We start from the raw sequence: 19,839 nt of genomic DNA on the forward strand, positions 1-19,839 counted from the left end.
AAAACCTAAAATATTATAAAGGGTAAATAATCCAACAATAAAAGGGGAGTTAGTGTCTTAATGTTATCAGATACAATGAATTGACAAATGTAAAACAAAGATAGTCCCAAATATGTAATCATGTTTAGGAAGATAGTCCAAGAAAATATGATTGATTGTTTATTATTGGCAATGACCTTATTACTTTTTTTTTAAGGACTAGTGATTTGAATAAGTACATGTGATGCTTGGGAGTTGAAAAATAGATTGTATGTTGATACTCATGACACCTAAATGTCAAGAAAAATGTATTGATTAACTTTTGTGTGTGGCAAGAGTTTAATTTGGTGTATTTATGATCATCATTATGTAACTATTGATGTGTGTTCACTGCTCTGAACAACATACTCTCTTTAATAAGAGTGTAAGGATGAGATCAAACAAAGTAAGGATCAAAGACATGTAACATAATGAGGTAAAAGGGTATAGAATCATGAGTTATTTAGTATGTCGATGCTTGTGGCATGGATAAGTTATTTGTTTGATGTCCTAAGTGTGAATGGAGGACATGTACTCCTTGATAAAGAGTTAATAAGAATTTTATTGATAATGAATAACCTCTAAATATTGAAGGAATGGTTATTGATGATGAATAACCTCTAATACCTCTAAGCATGGTGTTGATGATGAATGACCTTTAAAGTAAAATCACATTCTCCCAACACAAATAATGGATAAATAGTGATCAACATAAACAAGGATAACACTCTTAAATATCAGTGTCATTGTTCCCAATTAATATGGACCCAAGAAGTAATAAATGTGATAAATCTAGATTCAAGAACAACCCTTACAATGGACTCAAACAATATAGGATTATCTTGGAAGAATTTTGTCTTAATTGAATTCATTTTTGGATTGATCCACCTTACTTTGCATTAGTGAGCGCTACTCAAAAAGTTATTTTTAAAGAAATTGATCTTTCAAAACTTGATTCTTTGGGAATTCCTTGGTTCAGCTCAAGAAGTGGATCCACTATGAATTAGACAAAAGATGACCTTTTGCATGCATTGGAATGATTTGTACCATAAAATGCCTATTTAAAATCCATGTTTGGTATGGGTTTTGATCACAATCTTTGTTTATGATTCATTAGAATGCAGTTAAATCTAGATTTGATGATAAAAAGTGGTGCTTTTAAAGGTCATTCTTCATGGGTGTTGAGGAAATCCATTAAAAACAAGCATATAATATCAAATACCCCTTGGTATCCATAAAGTATTTAAGAAATCTCTCGCACATGTCGATCCCATTTTAAAAAACTATTGAAGGAAATTATTCATTAATTTTTGAAGTATTGATTGGAAACCAATAATGCAAAAAAATAGAATTTCATACCAGAGAATACTCATTGTTTTATTTCATGATCATTAAAATGAGCCTTCATGTTGAAGAAGCGGCACGCCATCTTCACCCATACACACCCAAATGGTACAAAGATGCTATGAAGATTGAACTAACCAACATCAAGATTGGGGTCTCAATCTGGCTACCATTTCCATACTGTAAAAGGTGGATTATCTACAAGCGTGATCTATCTGAATAAAACCCTGAGTAATACAATATGAAAAGACAAAACAAAAAAAAGCAAAAAATGATAAAAGGCATCAATAATTTGGGTTCTCAATCAATCACTCCACTTGTCCTTGAATCCAACTAATAAATAGGGAATAATGTTTATCTTTGTGCTCTAAATTTCATTTTGGCACCAATGAATTTTCTCTGCGCACGCCAATGAGTTTTCTCTGCCCAGGCTGAGAGGTAAATTACTTTTATGATTAAATACACAATTTAGAAAATGGTATTTATGAAATACCATGGTTGGCTAAACATATAAGGCTATACTTTTTTCTTAATATAAAACTCTCTCTTTTTTATTATAGAATTTGTATTACTCTTTATTGATAACTTTTTAATAATGTGAATTATTTTTTTATTATATAAATTACTTGGGATTGATTTTAATAATGTCATACATTGGAATTTACCTCTATTAGTTTCTATTATAAAATATTTCTTTGCTTTATTATGTAAATTACATTTGAATGATTAGTTTTCAAAAAAAATCATTTTTTTTCTAGTTCCTTACTTTATTTTTATTATAGTACATAATCTAAGTGGTTTTTTATCAATATTTGATTTTTAAAATCATCTTAAACTTGATTTCTAACATCAATGAGGTATAGATAGATTTCTCAAGCAATAGTTTTCTTGTTGAACACGTATTTATAATGAAATGACATAATATTAATTTATTAATCATTTTTATTTGTGTGATTGATTATTAGTGACTAATTATTACATCATTTATTTGGTAGTTTATGTATTCACTTTTGTTTAGGTGACTAATTATTAGTGACTAATTTTTTAGTCATGTGTTTAATCATTTATTTCATAGCTTGTTTAGTCACTTTTATTTGGTTGATCTTTTGATTTTATCTAATGAGAAAATTAGTCACTTATTTAGTCACCTATAGTAGTAAATTTCAAATAATTAGTAGAATATGATCAATTTTATTCACATGACTAAAAATTTTAGTGGTGTGACTAAAAATTTTAGTCACATAGTCACATATTTGTCAAAATGTACTAGTGGGATGAGCCTCAAACATTTAAAATTTGTCCAAAGGTGATTGTTGGAGGGTTGTCTTGACTATTTTTCAACATTGAAGGGCTTGTGTTGTTCAAGAAAGTCCAAAGGTGTTGTCTCTCACCCCTTTTCAACCCAAAGGTGGCATTCTCACTTCTTTTGTACCAATTTTTTTTCTAGCTTTTTTGTGTTTTTGGTACTGTTGATGTGTTTCCCAAGGCTCTAGACATAAAATCTCTTGAGATGGATGCTATTGATGGGTTCTACTAGGTCTATGCCATCACAATCTGAAAGTCTATAAGTACCAATCCCAAAGGACTCCATGATAATGTAAGGACCAATCCAATTGGCTTCCCACTTTCCTTTCTTTTCTCTAGCCACTCAGTTCTTAGGGTTTTCTTAGAGCACTAGGTCACTAATCTAAAAAACATAGGGTTTGACCATTTTTTTGTAATGTCTTGATAACCTATTTTGATACACTTTGAGATGTTCATGTGCTACATGTTGATGTTCTTCTAACAACTCTAGCTACTCTAGATGGGCCACTCTATAATCCTCATCTAATAAGACATCCCAAAGAGTAACTCTCAAGGATGGTATCTCAACTTCTAAAGGAAGAATAGCTACACAGCCATAAATCAAGGAAAAAGATGTCATGCCTATAGGTGTCCTGACACTCGGCCTATAGGCCTAGAGAGCAAGGGTTAACTATAAATGCCAATCTCTACCAATATTAATGATAGTTCTTTTGAGGATGTTGATAATAGTTTTTTTGGTGGCCTCTACTTTGCCATTGCCTTGGGGATAATAAATTGATGAGGAGTGGTGTGTAATGTGAAACTTTTCACATAATTCATCAATTATTTGATTTTTAAAGTATAGGGCATTGTCTATGAGGATGGCATGAGGTATGCAAAACTTACAAATGATATGGTTTAGAATGAAGGAAGAGATTTTTTTCTCATAGAGTCAGCAAGTGGTGCCACTTCAACCCACTTGGTGAAGTATTCTATGGTGGTGATAATCTAATTATGTCTGCTAGAGGATGGTAGATGGATGGCTCCAATTAAATCAAAACCCCACTAATAAAAAGGCCATGGTGTGGCTAAAGGGTTGAGCTCTTGGGATGGTGAATGAACAAGGCTACCATGGAGTTGACATTTTTTGCAAATTTTGACATTGTCGATTAGATCCTTGTCCATGATTGGCCAAAAATAGCCCATCCTAAGAATCTTCTTTGCTAGTGTGAACCCATTGGAGTGTGACCTAAAAATCCTTGCATGAACTTCCTACAGAGAGACTCTAGACTTGTCCTTTTCAATACATCTAAACAAAGTATTGTCAAGACCTTTCCTATATAGTGTATCACCCACCAAAGTGTAACGTGAGGTTTGTCAAATGAACTTTCATTTTTGGTTACGTGAGAGGTCAGATGAAATGGTATTATCACGGAGGTATGTGATGATGGGGTTATACCAAAGGGAATCGGGAGTGTCTAAGTGACAAATGATAAGGGAATCAGGTTGAATAAGTGCGGGTTGAACCACCTCTTCTACTAAGATTTCATACTACTCATGCTACTTTGGGAGCTGGAATAAGGAGGTCAAGGTGGCCATAACATCTGCTACTCTATTCTTCTCTCTAGGATTCTGTTCAAAAGTAATATGAACAAAACATGCCTTGAGTGTGTCAACCATATGTTTGTAAGGAAATAAATTTTCATCTTTGGTTTGATAAGTGTCAGTGACTTGATTGATGATTAACTGGGAGTCTCCATAAACCTCTAGTGCTGTCAGTTTCCATTCTAAAGCTAGCTTGAGACCCAAGACCAAAGCTTCATATTCTGCCATGTTCTTAGTGCAGGGGAAAAGTATTTTATAAGACTTAATGATGGTAACACCTAATGGTGTGATGAACAAGATACTGGTGCCTGATCCATGGTGTGTGTAGGAACCATCAAAATAGAATTTCCACATTACTGGCTCTCTTTGAAGAATGTGCATATTTGGGAAATCTGCTAAGCTAGGATTTGAACTCTCTATAGGTGTATCTACTAATTGATTGGCAATAGCCTATCCTTTGATTTCCTTCCTATCAACATACTCAATGTCGAACTCACTTAGGATCATCACCCATTTAGCCAATCAACTAGTTAATGTTGTTTTGCTAAGAAGATATTTGAGGAGGTCAATTTTGGATATGAGCTTGACTTTTTGTGTTAGAAGGTAGTGATGTAGCTTTTGGGAAGCAAAAACTATAACTAGATAAGCCTTTTCAATTAAAGAGTACTTAAGCTCATAATTGACCAAGGTACGACTAATGTAATAGATAGCCCATTCTTTTCCTTGGTCATTTTCTTGTGCTAGGAGGGCTCTAATTGATTTATCTGTTAAAGAAATGTACAATAACAAAGGTTTGTGTGGTATGGGAGGTACCAACATGGTAAAATTCATCAAGTAGGTTTTGAGTAAGTCAAAAACTTTTTGGCACTGGTCATTCCACTTTAAATTTATATATTTTTGTAGCAAGTGTGTGAAAGGTAAACACTTTTTCACCAACTTAGAAATGAACCGATGAATCGATTGAAGCCTGCCTTAAAGAGAGCGTAACCGACTTAGGTCCTTTGGAGGTGGCATACTAATTATGGCTTGTACCTTTTCAAGGTCAACCTCTATCCCTTTGGCTAAGACAATGTATCCTAGGAGCTTGCTTGATTTGACACCAAAAGCACATTTCTTGGGATTGAGCCTAACTTTGAATGCTTCTAGGTAGGTGAATATCTTGGTTAGTATTGGAAGATATTCTTCTCAACTATGGGATTTAGTGAGGATTTCAGACACATAATCTTCCACAAAGATATGTATCATATCGTGAAAGATAGTGGTCATGGCCTGTTGATAGGTAGCCCCAGCATTCTTTAGCCCAAAGCACATCACATTCCAACAAAATGTGCCCCATGCACAAGTAAAAGTTGTTTTCTCTTGATCTTCTAGTGCTATCTTGATCTAATTCTACCCTAAAAATCCGTCCATTAGTGAAAACATGGAATGACTAGCTATTAGATCTACAATTGTGTTGATGTTGTGTAGGGGAAAATTATCTTTGGGACATGCTTTGTTTAAATTCCAAAAGTCAATGTAGATGTGTATGCTACGATTCTTCTTTGATATGGGGACAATGTTGGATATCCATGATGCATACACCAAGGGCTGGATAAAATTGGTGTTGATTAACTTTTCTAACTCTACTTTGACTAACAGAGCTTTATGGGGATGCATCTTTCTAAGCTTTTTTTTTACTAGCTTGACCTCTGGAGAAATGTTAAGATGATGGAGGATTAAAGTTGGGTCTAATCTAGGCATGTATGTGTAAGACTAGGCAATGTTTATCTATCTTTATTCAAAGAAGTGAATGAATGCCTTCCTTTCCTCTATGCTTGAGGATTGTGCCAAGTAAATGACCCATGGTTCATGCTCTCTGCCAATGTTAACTGGTTCTATTGGTTCAATCAAAATAGAAGATCTTTCCTCAGAGTATCCAAGTAAAGTATCAATCACCCCATCCATGGGTACCACATTTGGGTTTTCACCTTGGGATACATCACTTCTATTTGTTTCCATTTTTTCTCAAGGTCAGCCACAACTTGGCAGTAATCATTGAGGTTGTGGAATGCTTGACCTATTCTAGTGTGTCTGACATAATTGATACAAGACTTCACTATATACCTTTCTTATGTTCTTTGTTGATGAGATGGTTCAACCATGTTAAGGTAGATGAAGACTTCATGGTCAGTATCAAGATGAGGGATGTGGTGAGGCTTGGTTGTATCCTAGTTAATGAGTTCAGGATGGACTAGGGGTAGTGATTCATAATATGGAAAGGGTTTGGTAGGGTTTAGAGACATGATTTCATTGGATGACTCATATGCTATATATGTTAGATCTATGACATGAGATTTTTCTAGAGTGTCAGGAAAAGTAGAGCTTGCAAGAGGCTCATAGTAGTCATCTTCAACTTCTATTGGAAAGAAATCAGAGAATAAGGTTTGAAATTGAAATCCTTTGACATGTTCATCATCTTCTAAGTTTCTCTATTGTACCCTGATTCTCGGTGAAGTGGGTCTCAGACTAGAGGTTGTTCCTTGTCTAGCCAAACTGTCAGATGTGGGTATGTGAACAACATCACATTCTCTATTGTGAAGAGACTCCTTAGATAATGATTCAAATTCCCATTTAGTGGAATCATTGTCATCTTCATTATTAGAGGTGTTTACAGATGGTTCTTTTGTGGGATGTGAACCTAAGAGGGATAGATTCACATTTATGATGTTAGTTGTTTTTTGGCTATAACCATCCTTTTGTATAGGTACCCATGCTAGGGTAGAAGAGGAGGAATCACTATGCTTAGGATGAGCTTTAGAAGATATTTGTGTCTTGTCTTGTTCATCATATCCTACCCAAGTTTTGGACTTGTTGGACCTAAATTGTGCAATTAGAGGTTCAATGATGCCTATCCCTTTCCCTAAAGGGCCATCTCCCATGTATCCCATCTTTTTCATTAGGTCAAAACCTTTTTCATGTAGGTGGGGGGATATGTCAATGTTTTTTTGACTGATTTCTACCACTGAGTTTGAAGGTGTGCTACTTTCTTTGATAAAATGTACATGATAAGGCTTGGGTAATGACGGTTTTCCATGAGATCTCAGAGAAAGCAAGGGATAAAATAGGGAGACTAAGTACTTGCCCACCCCTTTGCGATGCAATTTACACTATCTATCAAATTCTTGCATCAATCTATCCATTTCTTTTTAGTGTGACCTTTTAGGGTCTTTGGATGATGATGGTGAAGGAATGGAAGGACCCAAACAACCCACTTTTCTTTACCCTTAGTTGACGTTGATGATTGGTTGTTGTTTTGGTTGGTAGAGCATGAAGTACTTGTAGATGTGGACTAGCTAATGTCATCTGTCGATGTGTTAGTCTCTTCACTATTGTGAGGAACAAGGGAATTACAATATTGGGCAAAGTGTTCATCTCCTGGTATGGTCACCTCTTGACCCATGCAAGGAAATTTCAGACACTTATGATAAGTGGAAGGAATGGCCTACATTTCATGAATACACGATCTTCCCAACAAGATGTTATAAGTTAATTGTAGGTCTAAGACATGACAAATGGTCTCTTTCACAACTGGTCCTACCCTAATTGGTAGAATAACCATGCCTTTGGAGGATCTTTCCTTGTCATCGTAAGCTTTTATGGTAATTTTCTTTCTTGGGTCAACAACATCCTCTGTATACCCTAGGGATTTTACTAAATTGAGTGTGCAAATATTGAGGCCTGCTCCACCATTGACCAATGCCCTCTTAACTTTGTTTCTATGGATAAAGAATTCAATATGCAAAGGAGAGTTTTGTGGTTGGATGATGGACATGTCATCTTGGGCAGAAAAAGATACGTAGTGAGGGGCAACTAGGTTGTTGACCATGTTCTAAAATCTACTCACATCTAGGTCATTTAGTACTAAGGCTTTAGTGAGTATTTCTCTATGCTCTGGGGAAATCTGTAATAGTTCAAAAATAGAGATATGGGTCAGAGTTTTAAGTAATTGGTTGACTAGGTTCTACTTGGGAAAGGAGGAGCTTGTAGCTACATGATCAAGAATTTTCACAAGTCCTAGTATGATAACTTTAGAGGCTTGGCCTCAGGCAATGACATTTGAGGATTGTTTTTTGTTTTTATCTTTAACTATGATGACATTTACTATGTCATCAAAGCCAGAAATCATGTTAATGGTATTGTCATAATGATGCGCATAATTAACCTTAGTGTGAGGGGGTGCGTTCTAATTGGATTTGGAAGATTCACACTTTTCAAGACTCATGAAGGGGTTCTTGAAGGCTGTATGGTCTTCATTATTGCTAAGGTTGTTTACTTCAATGATCCCATCATTGATTAATTTTTAGATTGTCCCCTTAAGGGAATTTTTTTTTTTGGTTAAATGCCCCCTGTTTCGATGGTAGGCACAAATGTGCTTGTCATTCCACCATTTTAATTTGACTTTGCGTTCATAGGGTTTGGCATCAGGAAGTACAATGAGCTCATTAGCCAAAAGGGTTTGCAAGGCACTCTCGTAAGACACCCTAATAGAAGTATACACCTTGGGTATATCAGAGGATTGATATCTGGGGGGAGGAGAAGCTTGATTGTAAGCAACTTGTTGATTGGGTATCAAGGGGGTTTCCACATTATGCTAATAGAATGGGTAGGCATTGTCTTATTGGGGTATGTTTGGGTTAGTGTTGTTGGTCCAATAGGATATGCTTGGTTTAGATGGGATTAGGTTTGAGTTTTAACATGGTTGTCTTCAACCATCCCATCATTAATAGTGTTCTTGTTGTTGTTTCTCCACCATGACTTTTGTTTATCGATTGCCCAATTAGAGGAACTATGAGTCTATGTGGAGTTATTTGAAAATCCCTTACCATCTTTTGATAGTTTAATGATGTCATTATTTAGTAAGGTCTCTTCTACCTTAGTAGCATTTTCTAAGGTAGTTTTGAAATCTTTAGGCCCTTGGAGTTGGAGCTAGTAATTCATTAGTTTGGAGAAACTACTAATGAAGATGTCAATCTTCTCTTTGTTGGGTATCTCTCTATGATACTTAGCGAACATGTGTCTCCACCATTGCAAGAAAGTTTTGAATGACTCACTGGAAATTTGTTTCATGTTGCATAAGTTGATCATTGTAACTTCCCTTTCGATATTGTAGGAATATTGAGAGATGAACATGGAAGCTAATTGGTCAAAGGTTTTGATATTGGAGGGTAGCTTGGAGAACCACTCCATGGCTTGCCCACAAAGGCTTCTAGGGAACAATCACATCAGGTACGTCATGTCATGGACAAATTCCATACTCAGGGTATAGAATTGTTTGAGGTTGTCTTGTAGATCTAGTGTGCCAAAATATTTATCATATGTTGGTATTTGTACATTTTATAGGAAAGGTGTGAAGGTAATGTTCTTATCAAAGGGGAGAGGACACACCATTTTGAGACTGAATTATGCGGGTTGTGTTTTTCCTCTCTTCATTCTTTCCATTTCCATTTGGAGGTCTTCTAGTTTTTGTGTGACAACGTCTAGGGGTGACTCTTATTAATCTTGTTTCAAGTTGGTCACATCAAAATTAAATGGTAATTTTGCACCTTGTTGTGCTAATGCTAGTATATAATGCACCTTGTATTTCTTGAGTATCTTGTCCATGATATTGACAAGTTTGGGATTCTATTGAAAATCTTTGATTTTAGTTTCAATACTCCTGTCATCCCATATGTTAGATGAACCCATGGTTGAACAAGTGTGACTCATGAATAATTGTATTCTATGAACAATCTATTTCTGTAGTGGGTTCAAGGAGATTTAGAGGTTTTTTGTGTTTGATAGTTCTGCTGGCTATTCTAGCACTCACTCGTATAGGAAATCATTTTGATTTTGTCACTATACTAGTCTTATGTGGTGGCATGAAAATGTGAATTGGATTCCTTTAGTTCTTAAGAATTTTTGGAATGTGAGAGTTTTTGTTGACCATAATTTGTCTATAGTAACAAGTTAGATTGGACAAGGCATTTGCCAATGTTGATAGGACAAGTTTCACTTTCACGAAGTCAGGAAAGGGATGGATGAGTGTCTCCAAACTTTTTTGACATGATGTGAAAATTGAAGTGATGATAACTGTTGGGTTGATAATGATGTTTGTAGCTCTGCTTGTATCAAAAGAATGTTTTTGGTCAAATATGGAATTTCTAAAACTTTGTAGAATACTAGCAAGGAAGAGGGTATCCAAATTTGTCATCTATTCACAATTATTATGCCCATAGATGGCTTGTGTTTTATGTTCTTGCTTAGATGCATCACAGGATTGGTCATATGCACTATTTAATTGATCATATGCATTGTTTAAATGCTCAAATACACTATTTAAATTGTCATATGTGTTGTTTCATGGTTCAGATGCACTGTTCCACTGGGCAAATGCACTGTTTGATAGGAATATGCATTATAATAGATATCATAAGCATTACAAGAGTGTTCAAAAGTGTTGTTTTATGCAGTATATGCACTACTTTCAAGATTATTCAGTAATATTCTCATTTTGGACTTGGTTTCTCGATACTAGTTTGAAGTTTTTCTTTCTAGAAGGATTGTGATCTGCACCAGTGTTTGTTATTAAGTTTTAAAACACTTTCAAGAAATAGTAGTAAGACCAAAACAAAATGTAAAACCACATGCACCTAGAAAATGGAAGAAAATGGCTTCCTAACAAGGTTATCTAAAGTTGATGACTAGTGGGTCTTAGTGTTTAACCAACTATGTTTGGATTTACCTCTCTTGTGATAGAGAGCTTTCCACCAATGCTAAGGAGGTTTGGCACAAACACTTATGGGACTACTCGAGGAAGGCTATATTCCAAACATGGGTGGCTTGAATTTGATTGGGAATACAAGATTGGGAAGCAATCCCTCTCACTAGCCCTACTAAGGCAACTCAGGAGGTGCCTTTCTATGGCTAGATAATTCTACCTAGTGAAAAGTGGGAAATGGAAGTCACAAACAGGTTTAAGAATCTGATCACTTGAGAAGAGTGAGAGCATATCCCTACTATTTTGGCTCCCCAAACACAACATACACAAAGGTTTAATCATCAACCCTTATACTATTGAAAATAGAGGGGCTCCTAGTTACGCTATGTGTGAATTCTTTCCTTGTTCAATTGTAACTGATCTTTATAGAAGGTCAGACATTTTGATCAACTCGAAGGAGTTGAGAGCATAGGCCAATATCTATTTTGGATTAGGGAGATTGAACACTTCTATTATGCTATGTTTGGAACTTTGAAATGCCACACTTTATATTGACAAGAGCCAAGGTCCACTTACCTAATTTAGAGCTAGCAAAGGCTAGGCTCTTTTAGGAGGGTCTTTATTCTTATCACACGTTGTCTGCAATCTAAGAGCTTTTCATTAACTCAGAACTTGGGACTTGTAAGCAAACGATATTCTAAGCTAGAAGTTAGATTCAAGAAGTTGTAAATTTTACCAGATGTGCTATAGAAATACTCATATACATTACAGAAAGCCTTGTATGTGCTATTTAATCTAGAAAATGCACTATAATAAAATTAGATATGATGTAAGAAACTTTATATGCACTTCAGAAATTATAAAATGCATTACAAAAAAATGTAAACGTGTCACAGAAAACTTCAAAAGTACTGTAGAAAGATGTAAATGCATTACAAAATAATTTAAATTCACCTTAGGAACATTAAATACATTAAAATAGAGTTTAGAACTATCATAATATATCTCAGAAGTGTTAAAATAGAGCTCAAAAGCATCAAAAGATTTAGATTCGACCCTTGTGTATTTGGGGAAGACTTTGGGACATTGTTCTCTCAGATATGACGCCTCCCAAATGCTACAAAATATCTATTCAAATAGATCTGCACAAGAGAATAGCAAGAAACATAGATCTATACTAGAAATGAAAGATTAGATTGAAAATTTTGACAAAAGGCATGCCTTTAGTTCAAGCCCCATGGTGGGCACCAATTTGTACATAGTGTAAACACGTATTCATGAAACTTTATTGTAGAATGCAGATAGAGTGACAACGAGCTATACTAAACCCAAGATATCATCTTTAGAATATAATCTCTATGAGTGTCTCATGTTTCCCTAACTACAACTACTAAGACAACTCTTAGACCAACATCTCAATGACAGTTCTAGAATGGGAGCATGCTAAAGATGCAGATCTACAAGGATGCATGCAAGATCTAGGACTAAAAATGTAGATTATATGCTATTGAAATCGACATGCTAAATTACATAAGAACAATGCTAAAATGCTATGAACTTGCTAGAATGATATTACTAAAATAATGAATCAAAATGTGCCTATAGTGCAGATGCCTAAAACTTGGGTCCTTTGGCTCTTGGATTTCCCTCCTATTTATAGGATTTCGAAAGGGGTTGGGGTAAGAATCAAGATTTTCACCTTTGACTAATGGATGAAAGTGAAACTGAAAGTATCTCATCAAAGACCAAGAGGAAGAGTCAAATAAACTTGGTATTGAGGATATTTCTAATTCTTGTAAAATGAAAAAGGGAGATTTTTAGTTTTGTAAGGATAATTGATTTAATAAATGTTTTCTTATTTCCAACACTTCATCTTTTTCTTCCTCCCTTTTTAAATTTCATTTTATGAATTTGAATTGTTTTTCTCCTCTTTTAAAATTGATTTAGGTCTTCTTGATTTGATAGCTAATAATGACCTGATGTGATTTTTGATTTGAAAATTCTGTTGTGTTTCTTCTTATTTTCTCTTTAATTTGCATGAACTGATTGGAATTGCATGATTTAGGTCTTTTCCAATTTTTGGGTGTCTACGAGTCCTGATTAATTTAGAATGCAAATAGACTGACAATGAGCTATGCTAAACCCAAGATATCATCGTTAGAATGTAATCTCTACGAGGTTCTCATGTTTCCCTAACTACAACTGCTAAGATGGCTCTTAGACCAACATCTTAGTGACAATTCTAGAATGGGAGTATGCTAAAGATGTAGATCTACAAGGATGCATGCAAGATCTAGGACTAAAAATGTAGATTGTATGCTATTGAAATGGAAATGTAACAAGTTAACACATAATAAATTATGCTAGATAACATAAAAACAATGCTAAAATTCTATGAACTTGCTACAATGATAATGCTAAAATGATGAATCAAAATGTGCCTATAGTGCAGATGCCTAAAATAATTATTTTGCCAGACACCATTTAAATGTAAAGTTGTCATTTCCATTGTAGGAGAATAAAAAGTTTGTGCTTCTCGGTGTGGCAATCAAAGGGACAAAAGATGTTGATTGTAATGCATTGTGAAATAGCACATTTGATGTATGAAATAATGCTTTTAAATGTTGTAATAGCACGTAGGTCTATTTTAGCGCATTTGTATCATGAGCTTTCGCCCATGAACTTTTTTTTCATCAGAAAAAAATAATGTCAAATTTCATCCCAAGTGATCATCTATATCATTCTATTAATATAATACAACCAGAAAAATACACATATGACTATTAGTTGTTAGGCTTCTTTTGATTGCATCTCATAAATTTTAAATCACTTCATATCAATATAATACTTAGTAGCGTATAGCTCCTAATTTGAATATCTTCATTAAATTTTATGAGGGTTTCTTTTTTTTAAAAATTCCAGCCTTTCTCTGTTTTCTCCTCCTAGTTTGGTATTTTGTCCCTTCTTGTTGATCTCTTTTCTTTTATTCTATTTTATGTAATTTTTCTTGGATTTTAGGTATGTTCTAGTAGTCTTTGGTTTATGTCTTTGTATCTATAGTTAGATCTATTTTTGCCTTTGTTGTTTTTCTTTATTTTTATCTTTCTTCCTTCTTCCTCCTTTCCCCCTTGTAATTATTTATTCCTCCTTTGATTTCTATCTTAAATTTTCCTTCCTTTAGCCCTCCTCTTAGCCCTTGTATCTACTTTTATTTGTTTTTAGCCCTTGTATCTACTTTTATTTGTTTTGATATGTTTTCTAAGGGGTTTTCCCTTTGTTTTTCTTCCTATTCAATTAATTTTCTTGGTTGGTGGTTTGTTTCAAAATTGGAAGCTTCCCCTTTTGTTTTTTTATGTTAGTAATATAGTTCATAGATATATCAACTTAAGGGAATCCTCCTTCCTTGAAGTTTCATTGTAACTATTATCTTTTCAGTACTAGCTTGAGGTACAAGTTGAGGTATTAACTCTAAATCTCTCTTGTTTATAATGCTAAAGGTAAAATTCTAAAGTTTATAGTTAATCTAGAACATGATTTCATGGGAAGTTAGTTAGTATTATGTTCTAATACCCTACATTTTTTAAAAAAAAATTAAGAAAATAAGATAGATAATAAATTACGAAGCTCTATTTAAAACTAGAAAACATACTCTTTATGAATGATCTATGTGTATTCGACTGTACTTTTCATAAAAGATGTTGAATTCATCAATATATATTCATAAATGTAAAGAAAATGATCAATTCATATAAATGGATTGATTCTAGTAATATGTTTGTGTTATATATTTATTAACTTAATCAAAATATTTTAATATATGGGTAATTGATTGGAATAATTGATAGAAGAATAAGACCCAAAGAAATATATTGCAAAAATCTAAATACAAATAGTAATAAAAAAAGATGTCTTTTTATTGTCAATAATCAAGAAGGTGAACTCATTATTTACAAATGTGTAAGCATAATTGTATCAATAAATACTAACAAAATCTTAGCCAAAGTTTGAGTTACAAGATTTCAAGTATAAATATTAAAGACATTATAAACATCTTCGGAGAAAATTCCTCAACAATTTTCAGCTCAAAATATGTTCGAATTTAATTTTATGTTAAAATGTATGGACAAAATTAGAGGTACCTATCCCATCTCTTATTGAGATGGGAATTTTTCTTTATATGAATTTTAGATTCTTTGCCTTCAGGCCTATTGTTAATAAAAAGAAATTAGCTTTCAAAGTGTATATTTAAGTTGTTGTTGCTCAACTAAAAAAATTCAGCATTCCTCCTAATGACACTCTCTTTAAATTTTCATGTTCTCTTTATTATGATGATTCTCACATGATTTCCAATTGTGTCATTTTTTGTTTGTATGGAAAAATATTCTCTGAGAATTATTCCTCAGACGCGTGATGTGTAACAATTTCTTCACAATTTCACTTAGTATTTCTTGTCACTTATTAGAGTGGATTCTCCATTATTTTATATAATGAACATTAGGAATCTCCTAATAGATTCATTTTCCTTGTTCCTTTTTAGAGGGGGGAAAGGATTATTTCTTCTCTTTCCTTCTAGGTATCTCTTCTTCTGCCTACACATAGGTATTTCACAAAATCCTTTATGGAAGGAGGAGTTTGTTATCCCTTCTTTCATGTCTTTTCTTGAATCTATTTTCCTCTCTTAGGACTTATATCCTCTTTTTATTTTGTCTTCTTATACATTAGTGTTAGCTAATTGCTTAGTGATGTTCTTCTTCTTCTTTGAAATATCCCTTTCCATTACATACGTGTGTTACTTCACTATGTTGCTTATAATTTTTTCTTTAGATGTTATAATGGCATTCTTTCATCTCTTAAAATCATTTCTCCATAGATTTTTATCTTTTATAGCACATTCTTATGTATAGATATCTAAGGCTTTGTCACATGCATAACCATGTGTTTTAAATTCCATAAGAATTTCACACTACAAAACATGTCTAGTATTGGTTGCCTCTACTATAGCCCCTTTTGATCTTTGCAAGCCTAACCAAGTCCTTTGAAATACTTTTAGATAGTGTGTTTTGCCTAAATCAACACTAACATTTTTAGTATCATATATAACAATGGAACTAGATAATAAATTTATGAAAGGGAATCATATTTTCCTTCGATATAGATATAACATTATTCAATAACATGTATAATAACAAAATTAAATAGATAAATAAATAGGAGAAATCTTTTATTCATAGAAATGTCAAAAAAGGTATAAACATATTAAATAGTTCTATCTAAATAAATGTCCAAAAGTATATTATTTTATTTACTAAATGTACATGCTAGTTATCTTAGAAGTGTCATATCTATCAGTTAAATATAATATGTTGATCTATAAATGACTACCATATTTAGGATAAAAGTTTTTTTTTTTTTTTTGCTTACTCGTGTCATCAAATCTAAACATTAAATTTGTCATATATATAATATTTTGAAATAATTTTTTAAAAAAAAATTGACAACATAATCTTGTCAAATATAGATTTTTAAATAATTCTTCTTAATTCTAAATTCCAAATTTTGTATATTCTTATATTTTTATTAAAAATCTTGTAAAAAGATCTAACATAAATATTTGTGAAACAAAAAATTAGCCAAAAATATTTACAAATAAATTAACAAATTGAAATATGTTGAATCTTAGATCCAATGAGTGCTAAGTGTTCCATTTATTCTCATGAGAGGGATTCATGTTGAATCACTACTCATAAAACATGGATCAATGAGTTTGACTCAAAATCACAAATTAAAATATGTTTAATTTCTAAAGAATATAAAAGACCTATTCATAACTAAATAATAAAAATACTTTAAAATAAATTTTGATTTGAAAAAATATTATTAAAAAATTGACCTATACATTAAAAGACGAATGCAGAGTAGGTGTTCATAATATTAACAACGCTCAACCTTTAAAGTGTGAATCAGTGTCAACGGTCATTTTTCTGTCATAAATTTAGAGTTAAATATTAAAATGTAAACAGAGACAAGTAGGAAAAAATAAATCAAAATAGGTATGCATGTGGTTCTTTAAAGATTTCACATCTACAAAGAAAATGTAGAATAGATTTGTTCCATTAAAAGAAAATGTAAGACTAGCTTGAGGGAGCTATATCGAAAAAGTATTAAGGTATCAATTACTTCAAGTAGTTACTTTATAATTAAAAATCACGGATGCAGTTAATATATTACATTTTTATTATTAAAATAAAATTAATAAGAATTAATTAAATTTATGTTATTATTGTAAATGTGATTAAGTTATTTAAATAAATATTAATTATTATTTTTAATATGAAAATTAAACCAAATGCAACATTCTACACACGGCTCATATCAAATTTCTTTTAACAAATCAGAACAATTTCCTTTACATCTAATAACTTAGAAATTAAAACATACATTAATAACAATAACAATAAGAACAAGGGAAATTAATCATTAAGCTGCATAACCATAACTAGAACTTTATCCTGAAAGCATATTACAAATTATTTTTGACCATTGGAATTTTCCTATCATATAGGAGAGTAGTCAAACAGAGATTAAAACTACTTAGAAAACATACAACATATGGTCCAAACATATTCCTATTCTTCTGCAAATTTTCAATTTGAACTGGAACCTTCACTTGTAATCTCCACCGGAGGAGATTCCTCTGCAACTGAATTGTTGTCTGAAATTTCAGACTCCGGCGAAATTTCATTTTTCACGGCAGCCTTTTCGATCGCCCGGCGCAGAGCCTCGATCAATTTTTCAAGAGCAGCCGACGGATCGTCGCTCGCCCTCATCAATTCTTCTGTAACATCCGCCGGAGTGATCTGCGCTTCTTTCATCAAAATCTCAACTTTTTCAAACAGAAGATGATCTTCAACTCCAAGATAATTTTTCGCAAGAACTTTGAACGCAGGAAAAGTGCAGAAAGACAAATGAATATGCTTATCCATGCGCCCGGATCGAAGAAGCGCAGGATCCAGCCTATCAACATGATTTGTTGTAAAAATAATAATCCTTTCGCTGCCGCAACAGGACCACAAGCCGTCTGTGAAATTCAAAACCCCTGACAAAGTTACCTGACTTTCTTCACTGTCTTTCTCAGCTTTCGCAGGGTTTTCCTCTTCCTTGCTCTCTTTCTTCGCCTTCTTTCTCCGCTCGGACAGATCCAGCGAGCAGTCGATGTCCTCAATCACAATAACAGACTTATTCGTAGTCCCGATCAAAAGCTTTCTCAGCTCAGTGTTGTTCTTCACCCCGGTTAACTCCAGGTCATAAATGTCATACTCCAGAAAATTAGAAATTGCAGCAATCATGCTCGATTTTCCGGTTCCCGGCGGGCCGTAGAGCAAATACCCCCGTTTCCAGGCACGGCCGACCTTCTTATAATACTTCTCCCGCTGAGAAAACTTCCTGAGATCCTGCATTATATCATCCTTTACCTCAGGATCGAGAGCTAGGGTTTCAAACGTCGCCGGATGATCGAAAACCACCGGCGTCCAAACGCGGTTTCGATCCTCGTAAGAATGCGACTTTCCGCCTTTGTTTGTGTAAATCTTCCGATGCCGGTTTCTCAGCTCCATGATTTTCGCCTCGGAAATTACATGCGGCAGATACGATTCAAAAATCTTTGCTTTGTCCTTCTTGTGAAATGTGAGCTCAAACTGCCGCTTTTCGTCAGAGACATCATACGAGGAGAAAACAGGCTGCTTTAACTCTCTGCTACGGAAACTCCACCGCGCTTTGACGCCGTGAAAATCGTCCTGGATTTGCTGGCTTCTGTCCATGGTGAAGGTAAATGCTTTTGCATTTTTAGGCTTGCTGAGCTTCAATCTGGTGGCGTCGGAAGAAGACATAGTGCTCAAATAAATCTGCACCGATTCGTAAAGATCGCTGACCTTGATGCCTTCGTTCTCCTCAATCACAAGTGTGATGTAGAAGGACAGAAATCGGGAGATCCTTCCGAACAGCTCCCTGAAATAATGCAGCAGTTCGGGAGGGAGATACTCTCTGGCCATTGTTCCCAAGAAAAAAATGGTCGCCGTGAGCGCCCCGAGATTCGACCACGTCTCCATTGCCAATTTGTTGAATTGCCTTTGATTGTAGACCTCGCAGAGAAGGAGGATTTATGAAAAAGGAAAAGCTGAGTAAATGAGTCATGGTAGGGTCAAAGGAAACCTCTGAGTTGCCGCCATGAGAGTGATCAATTGTAAATCTACTTCTATGAATCCTTCCTCGTAAGTTACAGTTTGAGGAGGAAATTTCTCAACCCACGTTTTTTAGTACTGCCAATGAATGGTCAAGGATCGTACTAGATTTTCTTTGGATTGGTGGACGCGAAAGCTTGTAAGTAACTTCGCCGATACTCCTTCCAAGTGCGTTTGCATTTAACCGCGAACAATAATTTAATTAAAATTTAAAATATAAAACGTCATTTGCAGGTGAAGTAATCAATTCAAACGTTTTGGATATGATGAATTAATTTTTACTAATTTTAATTCTGATTAATAAGTATGAGATATATTTTACTGTAATTTAAGTTATGGTATTCTTAATAAGATTTAATTGTAATTTTGGAGTCAAAGTTATTGATTCATGTTTCATGAGATTGTTTGGTATACTAAACATTCATTGTATTGGATGATGTTCAAGAGTTGATAGAAATATTAGTAAGCAATTGTAATCTTAATTATTAGTACTTGTAGCCACAAAGAGGATCATAAGAAGTGTTATGGATAGCGATAGGCCATTTAAAGGAAAACATAAATCAATATTAAAATTGCACCATGAAGTATATAAATAATAGATTTATGAGAATCAAA

General features: G+C 33.8%; 1 pseudogene; it reads right to left on the reverse strand.

The window, feature by feature from the left end:
- Window positions 1-17,442: 17,442 nt before the first annotated feature.
- On the reverse strand, window positions 17,443-19,260 carry LOC149531496 (AAA-ATPase At3g28510 pseudogene; annotated as a pseudogene).
- Window positions 19,261-19,839: the final 579 nt, after the last annotated feature.

Source organism: Cupressus sempervirens, chromosome 11 (assembly GCF_028749045.1).
Source record: "Cupressus sempervirens isolate cs-2001-9-10 chromosome 11, ASM2874904v1, whole genome shotgun sequence".
Taxonomy (NCBI): domain Eukaryota; kingdom Viridiplantae; phylum Streptophyta; class Pinopsida; order Cupressales; family Cupressaceae; genus Cupressus; species Cupressus sempervirens.